We start from the raw sequence: 10,687 nt of genomic DNA, 5'->3' as shown, positions 1-10,687 counted from the left end.
CACAGTGCTGGGCACACAGCAAGCTTTCAGCAGGGGGCATAGAATTGGATCCCACTGGAATTTAGCAGCTAAGTCAAGGCCCGTGATGGTGAGATCCCTGATGTTACCAACCTGTCTTCATTCCATTCAAAAACGCCCACTTGGGACCTCCCTGGCAGCCCAGTGGTTAGGACTCTGCACGTTCACTGTCATGGCCTGCAGGAACTAAGATTCCACAAGCTGTGCAATGTGGGGAAAAAATGCTCACTATTAAAAGATTTCCAAATCACATCTTTAATCCAATAACAATATTTCAAAACTGGGTATCCCAAATGCTGCATTGGAAAAGGAGACTGATGACATCAACCAAGCCGCATCATGACCTTTACTGCTAGCTGACTGCTACGTGGGGGAAGGGGGTGACTGTTTACATGGGAAGTCTGTGTTACCTCTTTTTGCCCTGCCTTCACTCAAGTCCTTAAAATAATAGCAGGTACCGAGAGGCAATTCTTACGTGGGTTGATAAGAAGTCCAGGGTCTCCAAGGAGGAGAAAGGGGTCTGAGATTCTCAAGGAGGAGAAAAGGACAAACTTTTTTTCTCTAAGCCCAGAGCTAATGATTATACAACAAAACAACTCATCTTGCTCAAGGATATGTTTTTCCTTAAACTCTGTACCAATGATTATATAACAACAATGTATCCTGCTTGAGGACATGTTTCTCCTTCTTAAGAATCTACTGACTAATCCTGTCATCTTAAAGTGTATGTCTGGTAAGATCTTTCTATCGTTAGTTCTAATCCCATTATCTTAAAATGTAAATTGTAGGATGGGTCTGGTAACACCTTTACAACCTTGAGACATTCTTTTGATTTACTGTAATAACCAACTGAAAAAGTATATAGCTCCCTTGGTAAGACTAGTGAGGAAGGGGGACACTCTCCATCCCCCTTCTGATGTCTATGTCAGAAGCTTTCTCTGTCCCTTTTTATACTTTAATAAAACTGCTACAAAAGTTCTTGAGTGATCGAGGCTGGTCCTTAGTACTGAAGCTGTATCTTCTTCAGAGATCATGAATCCGACATCATTCACTGCAAGCTATCATCTTGGGGGCTTGTCTGGGATCTTCAGGACAAGGTAAGGACACGCAGAGCTCTAGCTCACCTGTTCTTTTAGTATACATGTTTGTCCTTTTACTTTACTAACTATATGGTGTGTCTGTGTATGTGATTGACGGAGAGCCTGATACATACGGAAATAAGTACCAAGTGAGCATTGAGCCCTGCTCTGCAGTTTCGTGGTGCCTCATAATGACTGAAGGCAGCCCCAAGAGGGGAACCTTGTCGGGGGTTTATACCAGCTTGCCAATGCCAAGAGACACCCAACATCCCTGCAAGGGGAGCGGCCAGAAATGGGTGAAGTGTGTGGACCAAGCTGTCCTTTCTCAGTCACCTTACCTGGTGTCTTTGACCATTTTGTAACTGCCTGGGGAATTAGAACTACTAACCTAATCTGTTGGATCATAGAGTTTCAACAGACTTGTGATCCATGCCATTACCGTGTACCTTTACTTAGACCCCAAACTTGGTAGTCATGAGGAACCCACACTTGCTAGGAGCACGTTTGGGAATGAGGACAGGGGTCACTTCTTCCTAGATGGTTGCCCCTTCACCACCTCTTTTGCTATCATATGTACTGGTGTGGCGACACTCAGAAGGGACATCTTGGGTTTTTTGTTCATCCCTTTATGACTCACCACTTTTACTGCAGTCAGGACTGTACTCAGGAATGTGCATGGGCACACAGAACACGGAAGCTTCTCCTTGTAGCCCTAGCTTGGGAAATATTCTGGAAAGTTACTCTGTTACACTCTGGGTGGCATCAGAGGAAAAAGGCAAATCAAACAAAGGTATTGGTGGTAAGAAACTAGAAATCAATTTGGGATGCACCAGGTCTACCCCTGGTGCATCTCTGCCCTGCCTCAATGGTAGAATGAGCGGGCTGATGGGAATGAGTAAGGTGCCTGTGTCAGTAAGGGACAGACTAAGTCAGACTAGGAAAGAAAAGCTTTGCTGGAAAGTGTCTCCACCCTCATCTAAAGAAGGGAGGGACACCTCCGGTGGAAAAAAGCCATGGCCGTGGATGCTGCTTTTTTCTCTCTTACAGATGGGAGCTAGCAGTTCCAAGAACTACTCCTTTAAAAAGTATTTTTAAAAAAACTGGGACAAGTTTGATCCCCAGAGTTTAAAAAAGACATGTCTGATCTTCTGTGATACTGAATGGCCACAGTATCCTTTGGAAGAAGGCGAACGCTAGCTGGTTGGAGGGTATCTTAATTATAATATTGTTTTATAATTAGACTGGTTCTGTAGAAAACAAGAGAAATGGGTAGACGTGCCATATGTGTTGCTCTTTTTCTCTCTGTGAGACATGCCAGACTTGTGCAGATTTGAGTGTGAAACAGTCAGCTCCCTCCTGTCCTCTTACTTTGCCCCTGGATCTGGAGCTTCCAATTGAACAGACTGAGAATCAGGCCACCCTTCCAGGAGGGGTTGCCTCAGCCTCAGTAGAAATTCAAACAGTCCCAATTGTGGTTGAGGATCCAAAAAGTACATAGAAGCCTTTATGGGACTAACTTTACTTTATGACCTTACTTGGAGAGATGTAACATATGTCTTGGGACAGATGCTGACTCCTGATTCAAGAGCTCGAGTTTTGGGGGAAGCTACTACTTTTGGAGATGAATGACTTGAATGTGAGACAAGTGGAAAGAGAGAACACAGAATAGCCTTCCTCCCTCCTGGGAGCTGAGCAGTTCCCGTAACCGAGCTAGACTGGGACTATAACATAGCTAAATGAAGATGGGATCAGAGCCTTCTTTGTCAGATGTACTCTTGAAGGACTCGAGCAAGCACATGCTAAGACTTTAAACTATGCTAAGTTGGCTGACATAGAACTGGGAGAAAAGGAAACTCCTAACAGAGACTATGGGAGGCTCTCCACAAGTTTACTGACATTGACCCCAAAGTACAGAGGGAGGAATGATCTTAAAAGAGATTTCTCACTCAGTCAGCTCCAGACATCCACCGTAAACTACTAAAACAGGCATTCGGACCAAATCAGTCTTGAGATAAACTGCTGCAACTGGCTCAGTTTACTATGGGAGGGAGGAGGAGGAGGAGAGGCAGAAAAAGACCAGGAAGACTGAAGCCGTAACAATGGCTTTCAGGTCCGTTTTAAAATAGCCTCAAAAATGCCCAGAGGAACCCAGGTGAAAAGGGACAGCATTGCTATTACTGATGGAAAGGAGGGCCATCTCAAGTGAGGTTGCCCTCAGGCATTGAAGCCGCCCCGCTCCCTGTCCAGTCTGTAAAGGACCACACTGGAGGAGAGACTTCCCCCAGAGGCGTGGGCCTCAGGGGTCAGACACTCAGGACAATCAGGACTGAAGGTGCCTGGAGGTCCCCACGTGAGTCCCCATCCTAATAACACCTGAGGAACCCCGGGTATTAATAACTGTGGGGGGCCAGCCAGTTGATTTTCTTTTGGACACTGGGGCAACTTTCTCTGTACTCACTGAAGCCTGCTTTCCTCCCAATCCTCTACTGGGGCTGTCTGGATGAGCCAAACACTATTTCAGTCATCCTTTAAGCTGTAACTGGGACTCTACGCTGTTTCTCATGAGTTTCTGATTGTGCTGGAGTCTCTCCCTCATGCCTTCTGGGTAGGATGTACTGAGCAAGGTCCAGGCCTCTGTTTTCATAGTATGGAGCCTGCTCTCTCCCATTATTTGAACAAAATGTAAATCCTAGAGTGTGAACTGATGGAAAAACTGTGGGTCGAGCACAAAATACTGTTCCTATCCTTGTCAAGCTAAAGACCCTCATCTATTTCCATATCAAAAGCAGTATCCACTGAAACCTGAGGTTAAGGAAGGGTTAAAACCCATCATTGAAAATTTAAAGAAACAAAAGCTATTAATTCCCTGTAACAGCCCATGCAACACTCCTATTTTGAGTGTAAAAAAAAAGTCAAATGATAAATGGAGACTAGTTCAAGATTTATGAATAATAAATGAGGCTATGGTTTCTTTACACCGCATGGCACCTAATCCTTATACTTTATTGTCTGACTTTTAACTTTCATTATACATTATCTTGGTTTAATGACTATTTTGCTTCACATAAGTAGGTAAATGGATCTAGAACTGGTGGTTTTCTCTCTTATGTTTATCAAATATGGAATGAGGTCATATGGCTAACTCCTGAAAGGGACACCTACTATCTAACACCCCCATATGCTGGGAACCAATAGAGCCATCCCCGGAAGTGAGCCAACAACTTAATTATAACAAACAATTGGGATTTTTGCCCCAAGAAACAAGCAGTGTAATCATTCCTATGTGTTCCAACCCCAGTTCAGGTCCTCCTTTTGCCTGGCCAGGCGCTAATTGGGACTGGATCCCTCAGTCATGCTGGCTTGCTCCAGACAGGACCCACTGGATGTGTGGCTCTTACCTATGGGCATGGCTTCCCCCTGGCTGGATAGGGAGATGCACCCTAGGTCTAGATTTTATTCATGACTTCATGTTTTCAGTTTCCAGAGAAGCCTGCTAATCTGCCACGCCTTAAAACTCACTGGACCAGGTATGTATTTCACTGGTACGATTATCTGGCTGCAAATCTTTCCCTCTCTGGGAACTACAGAGGTTATGCTACAAGTTGATGCTCTGACTAACTTTACTCAACGGACTTTACAAGATTCTCAAAAAGTCTATTTCAGCCCTTAATGCTGAACAAATACAAATTAGAAAGGTGGTTTTGCAAAACAGATTGGCTTTAGACATTCTAATGGCTGCACAAGGAGGAACTTGTGCCATTATTCACACCCAGTGCTGTACATATATACCACATATGAGCGCTAATGTTACCCACTTTACTAAACACATGAACAAGATGATTCAGGCTATGGATTCTCCCGAAGCCTCAGTCGCCTCACTTTGGGAAATGTTAACTAGCCCCCATGGTGGAAAACTGTCTTAATCGTAACAATTCTAACTGTTTTGTTTTTACTGTTTGCTTCCTGCATCTGTAACTGTGTAACTGGACTTGTTTCTAACCCTGTGAAAGCTTTTAAGTTACAAATGGTTGTCCAGGCTCCTAGAGTGCCACAGCCTCCTTCAACTATTACTTGGGGCCCCTGGGTCAGAGACTCTCAATATGAGGGTTAGGGGAATATGCTGCCTCAACAATTTAGGGACAGTGCCCCATGCCAGCAGGAAGTAGTTATGGAATGAAAACACCACCCCTTTTCCTTGGCAACATAATTGTCCTAAAAGAAAAAGGGGAAAATGAGTCAGTTCTTAGGTTGAAAAGAAGTCTGGGATCCCCAGGGATGAGAAAGGGGTCTGGGGTTCTCCAAGAGAAGAAAAGGACAAATTTTTCTTCTTTAAGCCCAGAGCTAATGATTACACAACAAAACAACTCATCTTGCTCAAGGGTCTGCTCTTCCTTCAACTCTGTGCCAGTGATTATATAACAACAATGTATCCTGATTGAGGACATGTTTCTCCTTCTTAAGAAACTTCTGAGTAACCCTGTCATCTTACAGTGTCTGTCTGGTTCAGTTCAGTTCAGTCGCAGAGTCGTGTCCGACTCTTTGCGACCCCATGGACTGCAGCATGCCAGGCCTCCCTGTCCGTCACCAACTCCTAGAGTTGACTCAAACTCATGTCCATTGAGTCAGTGATGCTATCCAACCATCTCATCCTCTGTCATCCCCTTCTCCCACCTTCAATCTTTCCCAGCATCAGGGTCTTTTGAAATGAATCAGTTCTTCGCCTCAGGTGGTCAAAGTATTGGAGTTTCAGCTTCAACATCAGTCCTTCCAATGAACACCCAAGACTGATCTCCTTTAGGATGGACTGGTTGGATCTCCTTGCAGTCCAAGGGACTCTCAAGAGTCTTCTCCAACACCACAGTTCAAAAGCATCAATTCTTGAGCATTCAGCTTTCTTTATAGTCCAACTCTCACATCCATTCACGACTACTGGAAAAACCATAGCATTGACTAGATGGACCTTTGTTGGTAAAGTAATGTCTCTGCTTCTTAATATGCTATCTAGGTTGGTCATAACTTTTCTTCCAAGGAGTAAGCATCTTTTAATCTCATGGCTGCAGTCACCATCTGCAGTGTTTTTGGAGCTCCCCAAAATAAAGTCTGTCACTGTTTCCACTGTTTCCCTATCTATTTGCCTTGAAGTGATGGGACCGGATGCCACAATCTTAGTTTTCTGAATGTTGAGCCTTAAGCCAAGTTTTTCACTTTCCTCTTTCACTTTCATCAAGAGGCTCTTTAGTTCTTCTTCACTTTCTGCCATAAGGGTGTTGTCATCTGCATATCTGAAGTTATTGATATTTTTCCTGGCAATCTTGATTCCAGCTTGTGCTTCTTCCAGCCCAGCGTTTCTCATGATGTACTCTGCATATAAGTTAGACAACCAGGGTGACAATATACAGCCTTGACGTACTCCTTTTCCTATTTGGAACCAGTCTGTTGTTCCATGTCCAGTTCTAACTGTTGCTTCCTGACCTGCATTCAGGTTTCTCAAGAGGCAGGTCAGGTGGTCTGGTATTCCTATCTCTTTCAAGATTTTCCACACTTTCTTGTGATCCTTACAGTCAAAGGCTTTGGCATAGTCAATAAAGCAGAAATATATGTTTTCCTGGAACTCTCTTGCTTTTCTGGTAAGATCTTTCTATTGTTAGTTCTAATCCTGTTATCTTAAAATGTAAATTGTGGGAGTGGGCCTGTAAGACCTTTACAACCTAGAGACATTCTTTTTATTTACTGTAACAACCAATTGAAAAAGTATATAGCTCCTTGCTAAGACTAGTAAGGAAGGGGGACACTCTCCACCCCCCATTTGATGTCTGTGTCAGAAGCTTTCTCTGTCCAACTCTGCTATACAAAAGCTCTTGGGTGATCAAACCTGGTTCCTTGGATGATCAAAGCTGGTCATCCCCAAGCTAAATCGTCTTCTTCAGAGATCACAAATCTGACATCATTCACCATAAGCTATCACTGCTGTGTAAAGAGTGGAAATACAAAGTGTTTATTTTAATTTTTACCATTCTACTTGTCGTTTGTTATACTCATCCACAATTCAAAAATTATATATATATACACACACACACATACATGGGACTTCCCAAGTGACTCAGTGGTAAAGAATCTGCCTGCCAATGCAGGAGTTGTGGGTTCAATCCCTGAGTCAGAAAGATCCTCTGGAGAAGGAAATGGCAACTCACTCCAGTATTCTTGCCTGGAAAATCCCATGGGCAGAGAAGCCTGGTGGGCTACAGTCCATGGGGTTGCAAAAGAATCAGACAGAACTTAGCAACTAAACAACAACAATACATACATACATATATATATATTTAATATTTTTGTATCACTTTAATGTCCATTCCTCACTTTATTTTTTGCTATTGATTTATTACTTGTTGTTTATTTTATATTTATTTCAGACTATAGAAGTGATGCTAGACAAAAAGTAAATTCAAGCAATTTTTAAAATTCAAGTTCAAAATGGGTCATAAAACAATGGAGACAACTTGCAACATCAACAAAGCATTTGGCCCATGAACTGCTAATGAATGTATAGTGCAGGGGTGGTTCAAGAAGTTTTGCAAAGCAGACAAGAGCCTTGAAGATGAGAAGCACAGTGACTGGCCATCAAAAATTGACATCGACCAATTGAGGGCAGTCATCAAAGCTGGCCTCCTTACAACTACACAAGAAGTTGCCCAAGAACTCAACGTTGACCATTCTATGGACATTTGGCATTTGAAAGAAAGGTGAAAAAACTTGTATGTGGGTGCCTCATGAGCTGTCTGAAAATAAAAACATCATTGTTTTGATGTGTTTCTCTTGTTCTATGGGACAACAATGAACCATTGTTTGATCAATTTGTGACATGGGACAAAAAGTAGATTTTATACAACCAGCAACAACCAACTCAGTGGCTGAACTGAGAAGAAGCTCCAAAGCACTTCCTAAAGCCAAACTTGCAGCAAAAAGAGGTCATGGTCACTGTTTGGTCTGCTGCCCATCTGATCCACTACAGCTTTCTGAATTCCAGCAAAACCATTATATCTGAGAAGCATGCTCAGCTAATAGATGGAGATACACTGAAAACTGCAAAGCCTGCAGCCAGCATTAGTCAACAGAATGGGCCCAATTCTTCTCCACAACACTGTCTGACCACAGGTCACACAACCAATCCTTCAAAAGTTGAATGAATTGGTTATGAAATTTTACCCCATCTGCCGTATTCAGCTGACCGCTTGTCAACTGACTACCACTTCTTCAAGCATCTTGACAACTTTTTTTTTTTAGTGATAAAGACTGTTCATTTTATTAAAAATATAATCCAGCAAAGGAAGCAAAGACAATCACAGTCACTTGTCCACTTTGGTCACACAGGGAAGTGGCAGGGCTGGTATCAAGAACCTTTCCTCCTCTGCCATCTCCATGATAATCTTTATTTTTGTCAGAAATAGAAAGTTGCAGTATCACTCACTGGGGAGACAGGGCCATCAAGAGGTTAACTCTTATTGCCTCTGCTCAAGTAAGCACTGTGGGTCCTGTTTCCCAACTGTTGTTTCCATGCTCACCATCCCTTTTCCTGGCCCATCCCCATTCCTACATTTAATCACACACATCTCAGTGAGATTGCTAGGGCTTTATTACAAATGCAGTTGACTGCTTAGAACTCCCTCTCCAATCTTTCTTTTCTACACTCTTCTCAATGCATCCCTTCAGGACAGGGCAGTAGGCCATCATGGAAGAGAAATATGTGGAGACTGAAAAGGAGCAATGCTTTCTCCAGTCTAAAACAACCATCAAGTCCTCCTGGCTCCAGCTAAGAATCCAGTAGAAGGGTAAGATTCAGAGTTAGCTCTTAATCTTCAAAGTCCTCCATGCCTACATTCTAGGGAGCTTTTGTCTTCTTTTTTGATTTGGGCTGTGGTTCACTAGTCCACTTCCATGGCTGCTTTCTCTTTCCAGGCAAGCCTGATCTGCTGGAGTTTTCTGTGCTTCTTCCCAGAGTCATGCTGGCACTGGATGTCCACTTCTTGAGGTGGTACTGCATAAACACGCTCACAGCTCTGACACCCGGTGCTTCAGTCGCTGATCCTGGTTCAAAATCTGCTGTCATTTGAACAGCTTCTTCTTCAGCTCAGGTCGTGGCCGGTTGATCTTTCTGCCTGGAGCACCCATGGATGCACAGGGAAAATGCTTCCACAACCAGCAAGAGGCAGAAAATGCTTTCCAAGAGTTTGTCGAATCTTAAAGCATGGATTTTTATGCTGCAGGGATAAACAAACTTATTTCTCATATGCAATATGTGCTGATTTTAATGGTTCCTATTTTGACGAATAAAAATGTGTTTGAGCCTAGTTATAATGACTTAAAATTCATGGGTCCAAAACTGCAATTACTTTTGTACCAACCTAATACAATGTTGTGTTAAGTGTATAGCAAAGTGATTCATTTATGCATGCATATATATGTGTATAAATGGATATATATATATACATATATATTTATATTCAGGATTCAAGTGTATTTAGATACTGATTTCCAATTAAGCTATTTAATATCTCTTATGTATCTTATCAGAGAAGGCAATGGCAACCCACTCCAGTACTCTTGCCTGGAGAATCCCATAGATGGAGGAGCCTGGTGGGCTGCAGTCCATGGGGTCTCAAAGAGTTGGACACGACTGAGAGACTTTACTTTCACTTTTCACTTTCATGAATTGGAGAAGGAAATGGCAACCCACTCCAGTATTCTTGCCTGGAGAATCCCAGGGATGGAGGAGCCTGGTGGGCTGCCATCTATGAGGTTGCACAGAGTCGGACACAACTTACGTGACTTAGCAGCAGCAGCAGCAGCAGCATGTATCTTATACACAAATGTGAGATCTGTGTAGGATCTCATTACATATTACATATTTAATCTCATATTACATCTCATTAAATATTACATATTTCCTGCAAAACACATTGAATTAAAAGGTTCACATTTTACATGAATTTTGGAGAATAACAATTTTCAAAAATAAAAAAAAAATTTTAAGTCAGCTTCTGAAATACATGTGATTCTGAAATACAAGAAGATCAAATCTGTAAGAAAGGAATTTAGAGCAAGGAAAAGAATACAGCCCCAGTATGTTAATGCCCAAAAGTGCACCACAAATTTGGCTCTATACTTAATAGCAGCTGAAGCAAAGAAAAAAAAAATCAGAATTTCCAATGTTCAAGATGTAAAAACTAGTCAGCTTGTCAATAAAAGACTGAGATGACTTTCTGTCATGGGTTGTCACAGAGGATTATGCACAAAATGAGGACCAGGTCACCTCCCTTTCCAGATCCAACAGTTCTGTCTGGCTGTTTCCTGTCCAGATGCAATTCCGAAAAAGCAGTTCTGTGAGGGGCCAGAGCGGTGCTCTTGAAGTACATGGTTTTCTACTAAATTGGCTAGAATACAGGGGAAAAAAAATAGATTTTGGAATTCTAGAGCCATGGAGAGAGTGCATATTCAATAGGGAATCCGCCAGAACGATATTTTCTTGCTCCCCAGCCTGGTAGAGTTAGAGACTCTGTTACCTGGTTGGGGGGGAGGGAATTGAAATGTAGGGA

General features: G+C 42.6%; 1 pseudogene; it reads right to left on the bottom strand.

The window, feature by feature from the left end:
- Nucleotides 1–8,193: 8,193 nt before the first annotated feature.
- On the bottom strand, nucleotides 8,194–9,388 carry LOC122709580 (annotated as a pseudogene).
- Nucleotides 9,389–10,687: the final 1,299 nt, after the last annotated feature.

This window comes from Cervus elaphus, chromosome 15 (genome assembly GCF_910594005.1).
Source record: "Cervus elaphus chromosome 15, mCerEla1.1, whole genome shotgun sequence".
Classification (NCBI taxonomy): domain Eukaryota; kingdom Metazoa; phylum Chordata; class Mammalia; order Artiodactyla; family Cervidae; genus Cervus; species Cervus elaphus.
This window is presented reverse-complemented; position numbering and strand designations above follow the sequence as displayed.